This window comes from Lipophrys pholis (assembly GCF_963383615.2).
Source record: "Lipophrys pholis genome assembly, chromosome: 16".
In the NCBI taxonomy this organism is placed as follows: Eukaryota; Metazoa; Chordata; class Actinopteri; order Blenniiformes; family Blenniidae; genus Lipophrys; species Lipophrys pholis.
Window position 1 is genome coordinate 5,646,092 of NC_137634.1, and position 20,948 is coordinate 5,667,039.

A 20,948-nucleotide genomic window follows, 5' to 3' on the forward strand; every position below is an offset into this window, starting at 1 on the left:
GTTTTCTGTAATTCAAATAGAACACATTGCATTGATATGGAGGAGGTCAAATCTCCCTGAATATGCAGATTTTTTAGATTTTTTTCTTCTTGAACCGGGTGGAGTCAGTGACAGACTGCCACACCAAGCTTTTTGGCCCCAGCAATCTCTCTTGCTGATTTACTGGCTGGGATTAGACATGCGGTAACTGGCAGCGTCTGCACTAATAAGAAGACCTCGCTCCTCATGAGAAATAACAAAGTTCATGGAATTATAAGCACAAGCCATGGGGCACGTCAACAGGGCGCAGAGGTGGGGGAGAGGAAAAAAAAAACAAAAAAACAATCTGTCAGTGCTTCAGTGCATCCATCACTCCATCACCGCTGATTGCAGTGAGAGGCGGGATGGTGCGCAGCCGGCTGACTGTCTATAAAACAGCCGCTCCTGAACTTTATCATGCTGAGAACTCCAACATAGACAGGCTATTTGTAAAGGATCCCACAGATTAATGAACGGATGGATGAATTCCCACATGTGATAAATGAGATGGCGTTGAGATTTAACTGTTACATTTCGTGCGACGCCCCGAAGGTCCCCCCAAGGTCCCTCGATTCAGCAATCACTGCTAGGTTCGTCCTTGCTCAGACTGCTTTTTAAAAGAGGTGATTTAGCTCCCAAACTACCCATATAGGTCACACTGATGCTCTGATTGTACAATCTCCCTCTCAGTGGGGGAGATAAAGGGGGGAAAAAAAAAAAAAAAAAAAACTTTTATTCATTCTAGACTTGCAATCGATGGGACTTGTCTGTGAAGTGGATCAATAATGCCTCCCTTTGAAATCATCAATCACGCCAGTGGTGAATTTAAAAAGCGTAATTAGGAACAGCGTTCTTAAACATCCTGTATTGACATCTTCTTTGGTATGGAGAAAGACACCATTCTGCATCATTAACTTTGTATTATTGCCTGATGGAGCCTGCTGCTGCTACTTCCCCACCTGCTGAACTCAGAGCGCCGCGTGTGATTGGGCTTTCAGACCAAATTCTCCCCTCTTTCACTTGCTGATGGGGGAAGTGAAGCTCGCAGGCCCAAATTGGCTGAAGTATTGTAATAAGACCAGCTTGTACTGGAGCCCTGGCCACGGAGTTATCCTTCACAACGCTCCGTGTCGGAAATGTTTGCGGGGCTGAACGTGTGTAATTTTCCCCCTAATCATCTTATCTGATTACTTTTGTGCAGTTTTCCAACATGACATGACATTACATGGCCACGGGCAACACGTTCTCGAGGCTTCCCATCTCTCGCCACAATCTTCAGTGTTGTCCATCTGTCTCTCTCTAGTAATAAAAAGGTATCAATACTGGGGAGAGGGCAGGTGGGCGATTGTAATGGAGTAATTTATTTTAGTTGTCACAGAAATATAAGTCTTTGATTAGAGAGCTATACACATCATGCTGCGCAAATAGAACCTTTCATCAAATCACAAAGCATGTGACACTATTGACCAGGAGTCCTCTCACCGGGTTTCATCTTTCTGCAACAAGATTCATTATACCAAGTGTGTAGAGGACAATGATGCAAAATGCAGCTCAGGTCAGCGTCCGTGTCATTGCACACGGTGGGCACTTCAACGAAAGGCATTTTTTTAAAGCAGTCTTGCGGGGGAAACACTAAAAGTGTGTCTATGTATATAGACTACAGATTAGACCCGGTACATGACAACATCACGAGAAGATTGCGAGCTTATCTGTCAGAGCTTTTCACATCCTGCAGATTTTCCATTAGACTCTGAGAAAGAGTGAGAACTACCGCCGCTTCCCTGGTGATTTACAAATGGTTTGCGTTTTGAGGTACGAGTCATCATTGCCATTACCTGTGTGTGTGTGTGTGTGTGTGTGTGTGTGTGTGTGTGTGTGTGTGTGTGCGTATGTGTGTGTGTGTGTGAAAAGGTTTACTGTTTGTTCTCATTGTGAAAAACACTTTGTGTCACATTGTATTTACACTAAAAGTGCTATTGATTGATTGATCCAGTCTTCCATACACAAGACAAAAGCTCACGAAACAAAAAAAAAAAAAAATACATGAATCGATGGCAAATATTTGGTATTTTGGAGTGAGGCGAAAGACAGTATTTTTTATTAACATTATCAATAAAACAGATGAGCGAAGTCTCGGTACTTCATCGCTCCAAAGATTCATTATGTCTGCAAAAACAAGCAAAATGGTTTTCAAAGGACAATAATCACACCTTTACACTGATATAAGATATTTATCTATTAGAAAGGTATGCGCAGTTGACTTTTGATGAGCAATGGACTTAAGAAAAGATTATTGAAAAAAGAAAATAACTACGGTTAGCCATAACTCATCATTCTTGAGCCTGCCTTAGTGACAAGGCGTAAAGATTCCAATCCAAGACGGCAATTTAAATATTCTATTATTATTTTTCTGCCGTTTTTTTTTTTGCTACTTAACTAGTCCTTCATCGTTGGGAGCACGGACACTAAAAGCACATCAAAACGTACGGAACGTTCAGGAATAGGTTGCTCCATGTTTTGTTAAAGATTCGGGAAATCGTTTCCCAAAACAACTGCAAAAAAACGTCCCATACAAAGCGAATGGGAGAGGCACCTCATGGAGGAAATGAAAGGAGATCTAATTATGTTGCCATGGAGATGCCGAGATTGAAGGAGAAGAAGATACACAAAATATTCTCTAGAAATTTCCAGTTCAGGACTAAAGTTTACTAAAGAACATTTACGTCACCTTACTTCCATTTGCTCATATTGTTTTTTTTTCTCCCATAATGCATCTTGGTGCATTGTTTCCTATAATCATCCATCTATCCATCCTCTATTCTCAGGTAATCAATACACTCCTGAACAATCATATTATGTGAAAGAAAACATGCTGCATCGGAAAAATATACGTAATTAAAATACAGAATAATACATGTACATACTTAAATATAGCACCAAAGTACAAATACCTTGTTACTTTCCACTGAAATTGTATTTAATAGGAACATCCTGTGAGGTTAATTGGTACCTAAAGTACCTAAACCCTAAAGTGCCCCTTGGTGTGAATGTCAATGTGTGTGGTTGTCTCGATGTGTTTGCCCTGTGAGGGACTGTGACCTGTCCATGGTGAATCCTTCCCTCGCCCATTGCCAGCTGGGATCGACTCCAGCGCACCGTGACCCTGCACAGGATAACACGCTATAGAAGATGGATGGATGAATCTTCAAAATTAGAATTTATGAATCGTCGGATATATTTTCCAGCACTTTAGCTAATATGCTTATCATCATATTCATTATTCAACAAGTTATATTTCAATATTTTACCTGTCACACTTGATGGAAACAAAACTGCCACAGAGCACATGTAATTTAGAGACAACATGAACTGTAATTTGTTTTATGGAATATATTCTCAAACTTACTACCAGAGTACTATCTTCAGTGGTAAGTAAAGGAAAGCCGTACGTATTTTCTTTTTCTTTTTTTAGAAAGTTTTATTATTTGTAAATTTCTAATAAAACGTTACATTTCAAACAAGTATGGTCTTCCTTTTACTTTTGTCTTGATATCTGTTTGGATTTATGGTCAAATTTTTGTTGGGAAATTTTCAAATGTTTCATATCGTTTTTGTTGCTAAAAACAAAAAAAGGATTTTTTTTACATTTTTATTCCCAATAAGTTATATTTTTATTTGTTTTGAAGAAACTGAAAACTTGAGGCTCTGTCAGGCTACTGTTTCTATGTGTGGAGACACTTTTACAGAACAAAGAACACTAACCAGCCCCATCCAGCTTAGTAATACACTGTGACATTAATAACAACAATAAAAACAATAACAACTTAGATCCTTACTAAACAAAAAAAGGTGCGCTGTAATTTTAGGATGAGTTACAATGCTTGCAATCAAATATCAAGAAATAATCTTTATATTATGAGGCACCCAATCTCTGTTCTATGTTAGTCCACTAATTTCACCATCCGCTTGTTAAACATCGCGCAGAAACGTTTGCCACGCGATCCAATGAGCTGCGCCCGTGCCTGTCCCTTTAACGCTCCGTGCGTCCTGCGCAGTCTGGCACGGCCCCGGCACAGCGCATGCGCCGGAAGTTGCTGCCGCAGACAGCAGCAGTGATTCGGCAGCGCAGGGCAACGGGAGAAAATCTGTCCGTTTTAAACCATGGCGACGCACTAAAAACGATGCCTTTCGCAGACGTGAACGGAGAGTAAGTAGCCGCATCTTCATATCGCGCCCGCCGCCCGACCCCTCGCGTGGCATCCCGTGAAACCGCGGCGGGGAAGAGCAACGGGAAGGTGGAGGAGGCAACAATGGGACTGTGTATGTTTCAGTCTGGAAGGCTAGGTTAGCTAGCCGGGAGGCTGAGCGGTCAGCTGGCGCTCCGACTGCCAGGATGCAGCCTCACAGCGGCTCCGGTGTCTCTCTGCCGCCTGGATATTCACTACGAAATCATATTCATTCATCACGAGCGACCGTTTTATCAACGCGGGCTCAGATTCTGGCGTGAAGTGGTTAGCTCATTTTATATTTTTACAATGTGACAGCCACTAAAGATAGTTTCCCTCTGTCGAATAACGAATTGCATCGTCTGTGGATAGTTTCAGTTAAAATTGCAAGTTTCTGGAGTGATCCGGTGATAGATTAAGTTGAGCATGAAGGGAGTGTGTGTTTTACACTTATTTAAAAAGCTGTGGTTAAGTTTGTCTGTTTTTATATCTGTGTGATTATTAGTAGGTAGTCGCCTCCAGTGGCTGTGCAGATGTTGTGTGCGCCTGCAGACAGCACCTCCTCTCCTCCTCCTCCTCCTCCTCCTCCGCCGCCTCCTCTCGGAGGAGGAAAAGTGTTTCCACCTGCGGCAGCAAGTGTTAAAGGTGATAACAAAAGGTTGACGTCACCGGGCTCGTCCTGAGCCTGATCCTGCCGCACACCCTCGACCACCGGGGAGGAGGTGCAGGAGGAGTCGATCCAGAGCACGAGCAGAGCGCCCTTTTTCTTTTTTTTTTCTTTTTTTTTTGAAATATAATTTTTTTTTATTTTTTAATGGCTCATGTCTGGAAGGAAAAGGTCCATCTCTGATCAAATTTCGGGTATCCTAAGGGCGCACTTAACTAATGGGATCCTATCGATGTTTCTCCCCCCTCCTCAGCCTGATCTTTACACGGCGGAATGTTAATGCTGCCACAGCCTGTCCGTGTTGTCTCTGCCCGCTCCCAGCCAGTCTTTATTGTAGCAATCGCTCTATAATGTCATGGAGCTTGACGGATCTTTTATTAAAAAAGCACCCTGCAGTAAAGGCTATGGGAGTTACCTGTTCCCCTCCTGCACATGGTAAGAGGATAAAACTGAAATGTTTTTTGTTTTTTCTCTCACTATGATAAAGGTGTGACTGTTTAGTTTCTCTGTGCTTACTCAGGCAAGAGCCTGACATCACTTGCCTGAAAGTGCAGTTTTGCAATGTAGCTTTCTTCCTCTACATTTTCCAAAGAGCAGATAATTAAATTTCAGCCCTTGTTGTCTGGGAAACTCAGGCCCCTAGACTTTTGTGCAATTATCGCAGAGAAGAAACCCTCTTTGCATTGGGGTGCTACGTTTGTCGGCACAATGAAGATTAATTAGGTTTTAGCAAGACATTACTGTAAGGCCTCTCCTCATTTGTAATAAGCAGTTCACCTCTAATGGCAGCGGCTTGACAAGATACCTCGACGGACAAGATTGAAAAGGTTTCAAAGGCGGGCGATCCCTTTCTATTTGCTCGTGATGTGGCCAGAAGTTTGATGCCACAGCTGTGACATCACTGTGCGGTTGCACATGTGCATACCGTTACTGTTTAAGTCTGGGAACGGCTCGTGTTTGTTCTTAGTTCTAAAAGCTGCAGATAAGTCCCGACGGCTCCGGGGGCTCCTGGTTCATTTGTTCATGTCATGCTGGTCAGCGTTGGAGAAGATTACAGCGTCCCACCAAATTGAAACACCACTTGAACGTATGTGTTAATTAGATCTTTGCCTGGCTTTTCAAAGTGTCTCCCCTCCCCTGCCCGTGAGTCATGTGCTGACTCTTTGACCTGTCACACAAATCCTCAGCCTTTGCTGAGGACAGACGGACAGAAAAGCAACTTTGCCATGCTTCTGTTTTCATCACTCAGCCAGCCACTGACTAAATACATTTGGACCTATTGATCCTCGTTGTGGGCAGAGGAGGGTAATTTCCTCTGAAATACTTGCGCGGCATCTTGGTTGATGTAGCCTCTCGGCTTACTGTTGCCTCCAGACCGACAGTGTGAAACATGTGGCCAAAACTGGCCCATCAGAGTGTCCATTTCAGTCCATGGGATGAGTTTGCAAAGTGTCAAGCTTGCAAAGAAAACATACATTTTTCAATAGAAATAGCAGTTTCTAATTTATTCACTGTGGATGTCTGTGTTAAGGAAAGCGTTGCAGACATCAGATGACAGTGAGCCAATAGATCTGTGACGCAGCAGTTAAGGCTACCTTCTTGAAATCACGTTAACATCGAAGTGGTACTGTGATGGTTGATTGGGTTAGGGCTAGGTGTCACAATTTGGTAAGTGTTTTTGGATATTTAAATGTATTTTGCATAAGACACGATTTCCCAAATTTCCCTGTGCACTAAAACAAAGGCAAACTTCAGAGTTACTTAAGTTCTTGTATCACCATTTCATTAGACTAAGACAATATCGAGCTGTACGTGACCCGTAGCATACACAGTGAATGCACTGCACACCCGCACTGTTTTCAGGACAGTGTTCTCACTGAGTCAGACGTACGTCTCGCGAGCAAATCGCAGAGATCGCCGAGTGACGATTGGCCCTCACGGAGCAGAATCGGTTTCTGCAAGCACCTTTAACTAAAGCCCCAGTGCTTTGTGTTGTCAGGACTTTTTCCACATTACAGCCGAACCATCTGACTCTCAACGTTGTTTCAGACAACGGTAATAAGAGGATAACATCAAAGCTCTGCTTTATTTCCCACAGACTTCAGAACAAGACTATGAATAACAGATCAGAAGGTATAAAGAGTGAACCAGAGAACTTGAGCAGCTTTTATGTTTCAGCTGTTGTTGGGATTCACAGGGAGCTCATTAAAATACATTGATTAGTAACAGTCCTGTTTCTGTGATTGTTGACTGTGAAATCGCTCGGCTAACCAACATATTTTTGATGCGATGATTTTCCGTGCTGGAATGAGCCACTTGGCTGATGCTCATTTTGGTTTATTCAAAGCCAGTGATTTGATGTAGCGTTTTAGAGACGGTACTTGAATTGGATATGTGTAACCGTTTGCTCTCCCCAGTGCAACAAATTTGTCCCTTTCATATTCCAGCAGGGGCCTGTGTATGTTAAATCCCTGGCAGGTGTTTCCAGTGAATTTTTTATGTGCTATAACAGGTTTTTATTTTCGTCACCCGATCATTTCAGATGAGCGGCATTCACGGAATATCATCCATTTGCTAAATGAGGATGCCCTTTTCACTGCCCCTCCCTGTCTGGGGAGACGGCGTGGCAGAGATTTCCCAGGTTCTGATAATCAGCCAGCCGGCTCCACCTTTCAGTCCTCCGGTCACCGGCGCAGCTGGCAGCCCACGCTCGCCCGCTCATCCACCCACCACACCGAGAACTTTCTGCCATGCCACCCGGTGTCTTCCTCAGCTGTGTGACTTGTGTGTTCAGACTGGGAACAGATGTGCGGTAGCCCTTTGTGTGGACCAGTGAAGTCAGGAGACCTGGCGTGGAGTTCAAACGTGGGTCGGGCTGGGAGTAGAGAACCCTGGATATGCGATACAGCCAGATCAGGTGTTTAGGACATGACGCTCCTTGTGGATACCTCTGTGAAAAAAGCTGCCGGGCTGAGGCTGTGGGTCAGCTGCTAGATGGGATTTAGCCTGATTCATGTGGGTTGTTTTTATTTTGTGCACAATGACTGCCGGCGATAGGCCTAGTTTTAGGACACTTTGTGTCTTTGTTCGCTGCATTTTTGTGTTTTTGCCGGCTGTTTTCAAGCGTGGATTTGCATGCTGCACCGGCAGGTCCAATTAGAGGAAAAGAAAGCGCTGGTCTTGCTGGGAAGTTTGTGTAATCAGCTACCTGAGGGCTGAAAGCCAGGCGGTGACGTCACCGACCCCAGGACCAAAGGGCTTTCTGAAATTGTTATGTCTTCGCCCTGAGGGTAATCATGGAAGAATCTAAGCCTCCCGGTGACATTCGCTGCAATAACAGCCGCCGGTGCAGCAGGATGAGCAGGGCTTGGTCTAGGACCGTGTCTGTGTGATCAGGCTTGTCAGAGGCGCTGCAGATGACAGGGCTGTTTATCCACCTCCATCTCACAGGGGCAGCAGAAGAACGGGGCAAACACTGTTATCTGTTCATGGCGTGAGATAAGGTCGTCTCAATCAGATCACTGACCCTCCGCTGACACTCTCCACCCCCCCGCAATACCAGGCGCTCAGTAACAAGAGGTTGCCAGGCAATTCCCATATCGCTTTTGAGTAATCCTAATAGATGCCATTAACATGTCCGCGGTTATTGCCGCAGTTTTCCGATACCCATGCCAACTGTACATATCGGGGCATCATTAGCCACCAACGGAGAGGCCGCGAGGCTGACCCGGTCTGTGGGGTCACAAAGAATACCACAACAAAGCACCAGTAAAGCTGTAGGGGATATCAAGTAGAGGGGATAAAGGGAGAGCGAGCTCAAAGTGTCATAGTTGGCGCAGACATTAGATAACACTAAGCTACGAGAGGATTAGAGAGTGAGGAGATGTAAAATGCTGTCGGCTAATTGGGCTTTATTTTTAATATTTCAGAGGGTTCATTAGAGACCAAATTGGTAAAGTATTTCAGCTCTGGCTGCTTTTTATTTTGTTCTTTTTTTTTTGTGACGAGCTGTACCACCTGAATAATTGCAGGTGATTTTTCAATCTTATCACTGAAAACAAGTCCATGTGTTTAGTTGACACGATTTCAAAAAGTAAATTTTCCTCCATCTTCTGTGTTTTTGGTAGCATATGCTCTCTGCCTTGACTGTTGGGCTTTGTGTGGTGTTAGTTATAAAAAAAATAAAAAAGCCCCCCTCTGTAATCTTTCCCGGCACACAGTAACCTGAAGGATGGGTTTCAGGGTGACAGTGACAAAGCAGCGATCGCCTCTGAAGGCCTGACAAAGCAGTCGGAAGCTCTGAGGCTCGGTGTGAGCGTTAAGATCTATGCTGAAGAGGGATGGAGGCAGTGCTGCGGGAGAGAGCGGTCAGTGCACAGCACTTTGCCATGACCCTCCTCAGTTTTATCATCCTTTACCACTTCTCCAGGCCTCAGTGTGTGGGTGTGTTTTTTCTGCGTGCGTGCAGCAGCAGCTCCGGAGAGCGAGCAGTGCTTAGAATGGGGTCCTTTATAACCTCCTAACCCTCTGGTCCTGTTTGCAGCCATTGTTGGCCACAGTGAATGGTATCTCCGTGCCTTGAAAAGTAACCAGATGACATTCTTCCTGTTTTTCAAAAGGGCCCGGGGTTCTGTTGTGAAAAGCGGCTGAAAGGATAGGCTAAGACTGTGACCTTCAGAGGCTAATCTCTGGCATGTCATTCAGTGTCTGTTTGAAGCAAATGCAGACCTTTCATCCTGATAGCCATGTAGCAATTCAAACAAGGCAGAAATTCCATGTAGATTTTTCCGCTGCTACATTGGAATAAACAGTCAAGTTTGTGTTGTTGTTTTTTCTCTTCTTCTTAATATTTTGGAACTTCTCTATGAAGGAACCAGAGGCTGTTTCGTAGCAGCTGAACTGAATCGTTATTCCAGACAGGCAGTGTGTCTGACACCTACATTGTCCAAACAGTCTCTCCAGCCTGTGACTGAGCCCTCTGTACACAGACCTGTGGCATCAGCAGCGGCAGTGCCCCCCCTCCCACCCCTCCCACCTTCATTCTGCACGCTGAAATACCGCCGCGGCTGTGAAAGCTGCGGGGATGAAATGCACTTAGTGAGACAGTAAACATCGGCGCAGCTCTCAAACTAGCTTACGTTGTTTATGTCTCCTCCTCTCTGGTGTATTTGCTGTCTTCAGCTGGCCGCGCTTCCTGGAATGTGCAGAGATGCAGTTGTCGCTCTGTGGGGGGATGTTGGCTGTAATCACAGTTCATAGTTCAGCCATGTAGTCGGACTCAACTGAGCAACAATCGCACAGGAGCCGCATTATTCTCCTGAACTGCAACGCCACACTTGACACCACAGTTATCTTTACAGGCATTTAATTATGAACGCCGCTCTTTGCACAATGGAGGCATGTTCCCTTTTTTTTTTTTTCCTCTTCCTCATGAAGAGGTTTAAAACTTGCTGTTTAAACTTTGAACCGCAACTATTGCATTCCTGATGACACTTGAAGAGGAGCAGCCTTCACTGCATAATACAGTGTTGCTACACAGTTGTAAAGTTTTATCCAGCATAATGTCTCTCAAAAAACCCTTAACCATTTGCTTTTAGTGCACACCGGGAACGAGGTTTCGCTCATGAATGTTTTCAAGGGGATTTTTGCTTTTCAGCGAAATACACTCTGCCGGCATTGAGGTGTCTTTGTGCTTGTCTAAACGATCTCTGAGAGCAGGCCAGAGAATGGAATATGTCTCCGGTGCTTTCTGTGTCAGCGCTGTGCCACCTGTATGGGGTTAAGATTGGGGTCAAACCTCTCGCAGGAGTCTCTTGTCTGCCCAGCCCCCCCCCCCCCTGCCGCCCAACCTCCTTTTTTTTTTTTTCAGAAGCTTGCAGTGCCGGGGACTGACACAGAAAAGAAAAGCCGTCAGGTTTTTAAGACCTCCTTTGTCAGCCATCTTTCAACAATAAATGATTGGCATATCGCCTGCCATTTCCCCCTTTTGTTTGCAGCCGTCGAGAGTAAAATAATGAAAATGACCATTACGTGCGATGTGTTTTGCAGCCCGTGCGTGTGTGCGCATTAAAAGGCGAGGCTGTTTACAAAGGAAGCATTGGATTAGAAAAGGAAAATGTCAACTTTTATCATGCTGCCGCACAACCATTTTGCATTAGTCAGAAAATATCCCCCGAAGTAGTGTAACATCCGCAGAATGTGATTGAGATAGAGGGGGGAGATCGGGTGGGAGCAAAGGAAGAAGGGTGGGCCACACTTCTGAAAAGCATACTTGAAAGTACTCAAGTGTAAAGAGTCCTGAGGCAGGTCATGTTGCTGTGTGACAGAGAAGCATTCGTCCTGCTGTGTGTGTATGTGTGTGTTTTTGTGTGACGTCCCAGGGTCTAATTGCGAGGGTTTGCCTTCTCTGCGTGTCAGCTTTCTGTAATTAATAGCCGGTAGCCTCGTCACCCCCATCAAGGGACCAGGTGCTGCTGAGATCTGCCCTGGCATGGGACGAGAGCAGATCCGCCAGTCGTTAGTTTCGCTGTGATCGGTGAGGGTGAAAAAAAAACAAAACTCGTACAGATGCCTCCATCGACATCATTCTCACTATGTGAGTCAGATGTGTACATGTAAACACTTAGTCCCAGACCCAAAACAAAGAGATGAATTTTAATGGTGCACAGCGGATGGAAAGCTTGCTGTTAAAGGATATGGTTCATTTAGTCTACTTTGTGTCAAGCACCATTGTACTCATGTCCTGTGCTGTTTAGCAGGGCTCGCGGCTCTGACAGATTGCCATCCCGATGGGGAGATTTACCCAGCCAGCACTGCCAATGGCACTGACACCATCATTAGGCTTTGATCAGCTGCAGTCTGCAAGGGGGGAAAGAAGAGAATAATATTCTTGATCTAATTACTAGGAGACATTTCAGGCAGTGTAATGTGTGATTTAACCTCTTGTCAGAGGCTATAAAAGGAAGCTGGGTTAATCTTCCTGGCAACCTCTTTTCTTTTTTTTTTTTTACACAGGGGAGGGTGCCTTTAAATTTCCTTTTTCCCATGAAGCCAGTAAAAAAAACCTCTGCATGTCAGAATGGTATGCTAACACACCACTGCTGGCTTTCTACTTGAAATCTCTGAAGGCGAAGGCTTCAATGACCTTTGAATGTTAGCAACAGCTGGTTCACAGGAACTCATGTGCTATATGCATTTAAAGAGTTGGCAAGTAGAACAAAAAAGATGTCTTTTTGACTTCTGTGCGCTTCCTCCAAATGGATTGTTTGCATCCTCCTTTGTTTTGTTTTTCTCTCTCTCTCTCTCTCTCTCTCTCACTCTCATTCTTTCTCTCCTCTTTTCTTTCTCCGCCTCACCATCACCACCCACACACTGCAGCACGATGAGTGCAGGGGGACTTGATTGAACAAATAGATTGTAAGTGGAATCGAGGGGTTTGGGTTAATCAGTCAAACATAGTTAAACAATTCTTTGGACATGAAGGGATTAGTCTTGCCTGCGTTGAGCTCATCAGAGCCCATTCTCCCCCCCAGCGCTGGCGGAGCTTTTAGGGCCAAGGGCCACGGCCTCTCCGGCTCCATGGAGAACCACACACGCACCCCTCAGCATGCTCCATTGCCTCTGAATGCCCCGCCACTCTCCTTTGCCTTTGTTACAGAGTACAATCGGAATGATGGATTAGCAAATTAAATGCAGACCTTTCTATTCATGGCCATTCCCGCTCATAGGCTCTCTCACCGGCACTATCACAGACCTACTTCAGAATGGTTACCAGGTCCACCGTGTGTCCGCTAATTCTTCATGAAAGTATCCTTTACCCTTTAACGCCCTGTAAAAAAAAAAAAAAAGAAAAGTCGAGTGAGTCTTTTTTAACATAAAAGCTATCGGTATCATGTTTTTACAGGATGACTTCATGTACATTTTCTTTGTTTTTTTTTTCTGCGTGCCGATCACTGATAGGAAGCGGCACTCTGATATGATGTGCTGGCAAAAGCCGAAGTGCACAGCTGCAGCCTCCGAGCCCGCAGTAAATTAACTGTGTCACCGTTATTTCCACGTTCCTGCGAGCAGAGTGCCGACCCCGCTGACCCACAGAGAAAGACTGTGCTTCTTCAAATATCATCATGCTATTTCGCCATTTCAATTCACTGCATAATTGGCGCCAGTCGCTAACTAGCTTCGCCAAGCTCACATGCATCGACATTTCTTGTTGTCACATGTGATGTATTCTACTATACTTTTCACCCGCAGAGACCATAAAGACTTCTGGGTCATCCTGTTAGGTTTGGTGGAGAAATATTGAATATTGCAGAGTTTAGTTGAGTTGGGTTCAAATCCTCTCTGCCCTTTCTGTGCATGCATGGATCTTCATTGCGTATTCGAATTCAATTTGTGAGGTGCGGAAGTCCTTTTTAGTCTCCGTCTTTGCGCTGTGATGGACCGGTGAGCTGTCCAGGGTGTATCCTACCTTCACTATGGTACTCAGCAGGTAGCAGCTCCAACACGTGATCCCAGAGTTGAATAAACCTGGATGTACTGATTCATCCGCAATCAGAAAATCCCGATTTTCTGCAAGGACGGACTACCAACCAGCCAAAAACTGTACTCTGATGTTTTTTGATGCAGTTCATCGTGCATTTGTCTGCGCAACAAAAATCCCTTGAGCAAAACAAGCAAGCAGATTGATCAATAATCATCAATGAATATGTTGAAGTCTATTCAAGCAGGACAAAACTTTAGTCTCTTCCTCCACCTATGAAGAATAACTCAAGTTAAAGTGTGTATTTTCTCTATTCTTTAGCTTCTGTTGCTATAAAACTTCAGTTCTTCTTTTTGGAGAATTTGAATGGTTTATTTCCATAAACTTTCTTTACGTCAGGTAGAGCCGTGCAGTATGATAGTTTGCATCGAGCTGCAATTAAAAACTGGATTAGTTGGCTGAAGTCTTTACTGCACATGTCCCGCCGATAATACTAGTCCAGCAAGGGAACATCATATCAGTTTCCAGATGTAGAAAATGTGTATATTGTGAATTTCAGAGATTCATTTTGAAAAGACAAGCTTCATAATCATAATCTAGGCGAGGCTTTAATGCAGCAAACATTCATATAAAGGCTTAGTTTTGTAGTTGCTAATGCATAATATAATTTTTTTCTATCTCTTTATCCATATCGCTGTGGCAGGATCTAAGCTATCTGATTGAAGGCAGATTACATCTTGACCTGGTCACCAGACCATCACAGGAGAAACAGTCACACTCGCACGACTCACTAAATAACCTCAAACAAATGTTTTTTGGATTGTGGGAGGTAACAAGAAGGCACCAACCCGAACCCGGAATCAAACCAGAGAACTTTTCACTGTGAGGGATAACCACGACACCGATGTGCTGCTCCACGCAAATTATTCTAGCTGTATTTTCTCAATTTCCGTGTGTGGATTCAACTAAATGTTCGAAGATACGACGGATTAATATGCATTCTAAGAACATGAATTTCCATTATTTGAGGAAACGGGCATCATGCATAGCTTTGAGAAGACCTTTGGTAAAAGGTTACGCAGCCCACCGTGTTGCGATAGACTAGTATTGAAGGTTAGCATCACCCAAACCACCATAATATGACATTATCATGATGCAATAGTATTGAGAAAAACATTTATCCCTTTTAAATTCCAAATTTTGTCCACAAAAGAAAACACTTTCCTAAATTGTTCTTGTCTGACAATGGTTGCACTTATAGTACAGTGTTCACAAATTTAGCATGCAGCAGACATGTTGGTGTGGAGCAATGTTTTTTTCTTTGAAATATACAGTATGATATATATATATATATATATATATGTTAAAACATGCTGCTAGTGGGAACTGCAGATGCTCATTTATCAAAAAATAAAAAAAAAATTTAACAAACTGGTTGAAATTGGGCACTTTTATTTCAAAGCACATTACAAGTCATATTTTAACACTCAAACATTATTATGTTTAATTCTTACTGTGAAGCACTAGTTTAGACATAAATAAGTGTTGAATATATATACATATAGTGTGTGTATATATATGATCAAAATAAAGAAAATACAACTTGCATATTAAAAACTGACCCAATAAACTGAGAAAAAGTTTGTATGATGAAATAATTGATTAAATAAGTACTTTAAAAAAAGACCCAATTTAGAGTTGAGTGCTTAAGTCCCAGGTTTTTTTTTTTTAATTTAATAATTTTTTTTGTTCACTTCCCACCCATCAGACTGCACGGTCCTCTGCCATCTGTACTCCCTCTGGCCCACAGTCCCTCCTCCGGTGGCGTGTCGGGGGTGGGCTGCTGTGCTCTCTGCAGACCCCAATTAGCAGGACAAGCAGGCCTGCTGAAGGTCACTCCGAGAGCTTTAGTGTGAGAAAAGAGAAGAGGGCCGTGCTCCTCAGCAGTGACTCTGACAGAGATGGGGCCGAGGCTCTCAGCTGGACCTCGGGAGTTTTCACACAATAGCCACACTTTCTTGACCTCAACGGCAGTTTGCAAAATTCTTCATATTTGCATTGCAGAGTGTCGGCCAGAAAAGAAAAAGGAAACGGCGGAGGATTTATTTATTTTTTCTCGCTAAAGGTCAAGTGTTCTCGGCGGATTGTCATAGTATACTGTGACCATATCTGAGGGATCCATTTGTCATTAGCTCCAAAGTCCCCTACTTCATCAGCCTGTGTCTGGTGTCGCCTATCTTGGCCTGATTGATGGCTCTGTCCTTATTGCAGGGAACCGGGGTCGATGGCAAAAAATTTGCTGCTGGGTGCATTAATGCTGTGTTCAATCGCATAGACCTTTGAGCATGCCTCATCAGTCTTGAATCATTGGACGGCCACATGAGATCCGTATGAGAGGGAAATGATGCAATAGAGCAGGAGGGAGAGGGAGTGCCACAAGGCCGGGGGGGGGGGGGGCGCTAAGGGAGCTTACCTCTGATATCCTTATGTTATTGGGTAGATTATATTCAAACAAGGATCAGACCATCAACAATTTCTGATAAATTCCTAGTATTGAAGTCTGGCATCAGTGAACTCATTAAAATAAAAAACTTTTTAGCTGTTTCATACAATATAAACCTGTATAGTGTAATAATTTATTCTTTATGTAAATTATGTATGTATTTTTTGCTCAGGCATTTTTGATCTATTGCTTTTTTTCTATTCTTTTATATAAAATTTATCCAAATGAACACTCTTATGTCAGATATTACAAATTAAATTAACACCAGTGTCTGAAATAATAGCAATACATGTATTTCCATACAAAATCTTGGCATTATTTAATCTCATCGTGTATCTATGATATTCCGCTTTATTTATTTCTGAAGTCGAAATTCCGAGCCGAGCCTACTTTCGGTGGACTTTTGGCTCTCTTGGTTTGGTGTTGTAGCGTTCGCATGAGTCCAGCACCTGTGTAGGAGGGAAAACTCGGGCGCCATGACAACACCAATATACACAGTGTGTGCGAGGCAGACAGGCAGACAGACGGAGGGTCCTGTCAGCCTGGGAGGGCCAGATGTTCCCATGCAGACACAGAGGTGAGATGTTTGCCATGCGGAGCCTGTGTTTGCCCGACTCTCCACAGAGTCACCGCCTGGCTGCCTGCTACCCCGAGCTGCTGTGTGCTGGGAGCAGAGCTCGGGTCGTGGAGGCGCTCGCGAAAACGCAGGAGATGAAGGAGAGACCGCAAATGTCTTGTGTGTCGCCAGGGGCAAGAGGAGCACATCTCACACAGCCTCGTCCAGTCAGTAAAGGGGAAAGAAGAAAAAAAGAAAAGCTCTTTTTTTTTTTGCCCCCCTTCTTGTATATGAGGAGGGCTCATTTTGGTCTCGCTGGAGGCCAAACTGAATGTCAGAGCTGCCATAGAGGCGGCTGACCTTACCAACCTTCTACAGACACCACATGCACTTGGATTAGCCTGTACTCAACAACATAAACAGCAGGGTTTAGATTTGGCATGTTGGAATAGTCTTTTGCCTTGCAAGTATCACCGGCAGACCTGTCAGCTCTCCGTTTTACCCCGGAGATGGAGCGCTACCATAAAATATAACAATGATGTCCGTCACCGTACCTTTTGAAACCAGCATTAAGAAATTAAATTGTAGATCACATACCGGAGTTAAACGCGCAACCAGGTATTCACAAACAGTCTTTTTAAAGGTCATTTTTCAGAAATGATTGAGTTATTAAAGCGTTCAAAGTCCGTAAATTGCTGCATTTCTCGCGCGGTTCACACGTTTGTGTCACAAGTCGCACTTAGAAAGTGAAGGTGTCAGAACCATGGCGTGTCAGTGCTGAATAAGAAGACGTCTGGCAAACAAAACAGGGTTTTTATGTGGAACAGTAAGACGTGGAATTGTTTGAGGTAATTCTCCGGCGGAGCTGGATCAGGCATAAGTCTAATTACAGTCTTTCTTTTGTGTGTGTGCATTGGTATATATACAGCTCATATGGGAAAGAGGCCAGTTAGTATAATGGCACAGTGGATAAATCTCTCACAGCAGGCCTGTGTAACACTGGAAGCTGTTTTTTTGTGCGTTAAGCCCTTTTAGGATGATTTGTGAGAGTCAGTGCTCGCACAGTGCTGCCTAGTAGATCCGCTGTGACCCCCCTCCCTCCCTCTCTCCCTCCCCTCCTCTTAAATCAGCCCAACGCTTGCAAACAGGCCGGGGCTGGTTAATGCTGGGTCAATAATATAGGTCTGAGTGGGACAAACACACAGAGACTTAACTTTTTTCTCTGTTAAACACAGCACATGTGTCAATAAGAAGGCACTGGAAATACCAGAGGAGGTCATTATTCCTGCAGGGGAAAATCACTACCGTATATCAGTGTGTGTGTGTGTGTGGTTTCCTATGCACATACTGTATATAAGTGTGTGCGAGAGTGGGAGATGGGCGAACAGCTGCATTGATTTGGTTTTGTTTGCTGAGTACTCGGAGCAGAAATGTACGCCGTGGGAACACCTGGAGAGTGGGGAAAATGGGAGAAGAGGTGGTGGTGTCAGCTCTGCTCCTGGCTCCGTACCAGGCGTACATGCAAGCGCACACAAACACACACTTCACATGTGCGAGGGCAGCCTGGGATCCCAATCAGCAGCACTTAACAAAGCTTTCCTCTTTCTCCCTTTAATCGCAGGCTCAATTTGTCACTGGGGTGTCCAATTTCTGATAAGCGCTTTGACTGAGCGAGGCGAGGTGGGTGTGGGGGAAGAACACAAAATGGATGCACCTGCTAACAAATGAAATCAAACTACTCCATCTTCATTTCCTCTTTTTCCGCCAGCTGGAACAATGCTGCCTCGCTTTTAGCTCCCCGCACATTGAGTTATTTCCCACTAACCAGAGTTATTTCCCACTAACCGGGGAGAAGGCCCGGCTCGCTCACAGTCGAGTAGTTTGAATGGGCTTTGAAATGCGGCTGTTAAACTCTGATGGGCAAAAGTTTTAGATGCTAAAAACACTTCATGCTTAAAGCCTAAATACTTAATCTACTCGGCAAAGTGTGCTTTCAGAGTAGCTCAGTGTACAATTTTGGTAATGTTCAACAACAAATTAGTTTTCTCTTGTCAGTATTGTTCTTCCGACGTCATTTTGAGAGCGTGAAAACCTGAAAAACCGTCCGCCCTCAGACTGATGTCTATCACTGTACGTACACACACACACACACACACACACACACACACACACACACAGAGCCTTCTTGAATCTCTGTATCTTTATCCAACCATGATCTCCTCGTCCGGTACCAAACTCCACAGCCTGGTGTGTGGCGCAGCAGCATGTGACTCAGCACATTGTTGTCTGGTGTGATGTGAAGATAACGCCGATGTGGTGGCACCACCGGTGAGATGAAAGGAGCAGTGTTGTTCTTTGTGAGGACCATCTCTGGTTGTGTGATCTGATGGTAACCAGTCCAGAATAGCTGCATGCAGCTGACCAGTGAGGCTGCTCACTGTCACTTGATGTGTAGGAACATTTTAAACGGGTTGTCGCAGGCTTACAGTCAAACACTGTAAAATACTTATTTGATGAAGCAACGTTGATATTGTAGATTATGGATTAAGGCTTAAAATATATGTATCAGTCATTTTGGACACTAATAGTTCCTCAAAAATAGAAAATAATTTGTGCAAATAGCCAGAAGACCTGAAATGCCCTCTGGTGCTCTTTTTGATCTCCTCAACGAGTCTGGCCACTACGTTTTAGACAAACTGGGATTTATATATACTTTGGTGACTTCGATGTATATAATTGGTAATTATCAGCCTGCTGAAACAGAAAACTAAAATGGAGAACATGGTAAACGTGCCAAGCCCTGATGATGTTGACATTTAGCTGAACTACAGGCTCTCTGGTGGAGCTTTAGAGTCTGGCTCCCGTTTCCATTTGCTTCCAAGACCAACTATCAAATCAAACGGTTTTAATTGCACTGCTGAGCAAGGACTGGCCCACTATCTGAACCTTATCACCAGTGATTTTTGAACAGCTTCACATTAATTTGAATAATTTAATGTGCTAATCAGAGCCCGTGCAAGCTGTATAAGGAGCGTGAGTAAATCGAATCCAATCTCTGTCGCTGCTTCATGAGATTCTCACTCTATTTTTCTTTTACTACATATCAGATTTTTTATTTTTTTTTCTCCCCTTAACCCTCAAGTGGTTTAAAGACTGTCATGTCTGAGAGTAGGCTGGCTTTTTCCTCACTGAGGCATGCCCAACTTCTGGCTGCGCTCTCGATGGATTTGCAGCAGATAAATAAATAACTAGTCTGGCACCCCTCACTTTGGATCCCCTCTGTTTTGGCAGGCCATCCACACTGCGTTTTCTATCAGGTGTAAACATGTCTGTCAAACGGCACAGTCAGGGGCTCGGGCATTTTGGCATTCATGACGCCACGCATGCGGCGCTGCCAGCACTTTCTGTCTGCCCGCCTGACCTTGGCCAGCCTTGACATGACTGAGCACACTTCGCTCTACCTTCTACGTTTGTAGGGCTCTTCGGGGAAGCCGAGCGGGCTTAAGTGGCCGTTAGTGAAACTGACCCCAAGTTGAAGAATGGACCTTGGCTGGCTGTCCTCTCCTCCCAGCGCTGATGCAGCGGACGGGTAATGACCATGACATAGCTGTGGCGGAGATAGCCCGGCCAGACAGGGACGCTGGCTGCCTGATATCATTGCATACACTCTCATCTCACCACTATTACTGTCATCTTCTCGACTGTGAGAGAGCTGCGGTCATCACCCAAGCGGCTCCGAGCCACCAGTGCCAAGAAGACAAGAGGAGGAGGAATGAGGTCAGTCCAATGAGAAGATTCCTCACACTTTTCAGAAAGTGCTCTCTACTTTGTTTCGCGGTACACAGCAGCTCTGAGCGCGTGTGTTCTCATTGTGAGACTAACGTCCTACACCTATGCAAAGATTTAACCGATCCAATTGTGGACTCCACGGTTTTCCATGGGCATGCTGTCTCTCTGCGCTCCGTATCCACCGTCTCACCTCAGGGAACTGTCACTTTTTCATCAGTTAGTTACTGAGCGTTCATCCTTCCTCCCAGTTGTTTCGCAAACCCCTCCCTCCATCCGAAGAGTAGTGGTTTCAAGTAGCTGTCTGCCTCGCTCCCACACTACCGCAGCAGTTTCCTTGCTTGACAGTTTTATCCCTGACACACTGTTTCTTGCAACTTGGAAACCGCTATTTTACAGTCTGGAATTGTGTGTGCATCAGGTTCGGTTTAGTTGTCGCCGTCTCCCTCTTGCTTTGCTCTCTGCTCAATGTCATGGCCATCTCCCACTCTCTCACCCTTTTCTCTTTTGGTGTGAGATAACACTCCGGGTTGATGAGGGGTCTCTGCTGACTGAAAAAGCAAACGGTCCGTACCAAACGCCGCGGGATGTGCTGGAGTCATCAAGATCCTTTGTGCAAAATCGCGAACCAGCCTGTCATAGACTAACATGCCCATGGCCCTGTGCTAGCAACAGAAATCCTTTTTCTCTCTCTGTTGTTTGTGAAGCCTGAT

General features: G+C 44.5%; 1 protein-coding gene across 1 annotated transcript in view; it reads left to right on the forward strand.

Annotated features, from left to right (window-relative positions):
* The first annotated feature begins 4,097 nt into the window (after positions 1–4,097).
* Positions 4,098–20,948, forward strand: part of fam222ba (family with sequence similarity 222 member Ba) — a 33,116-nt gene continuing 16,265 nt past the window's right edge. The window contains exon 1 of the mRNA XM_080483176.1: positions 4,098–4,225. The gene's annotated coding sequence lies outside the window, so the exon portion shown is untranslated. The remainder of the gene's footprint in view (positions 4,226–20,948) is intronic.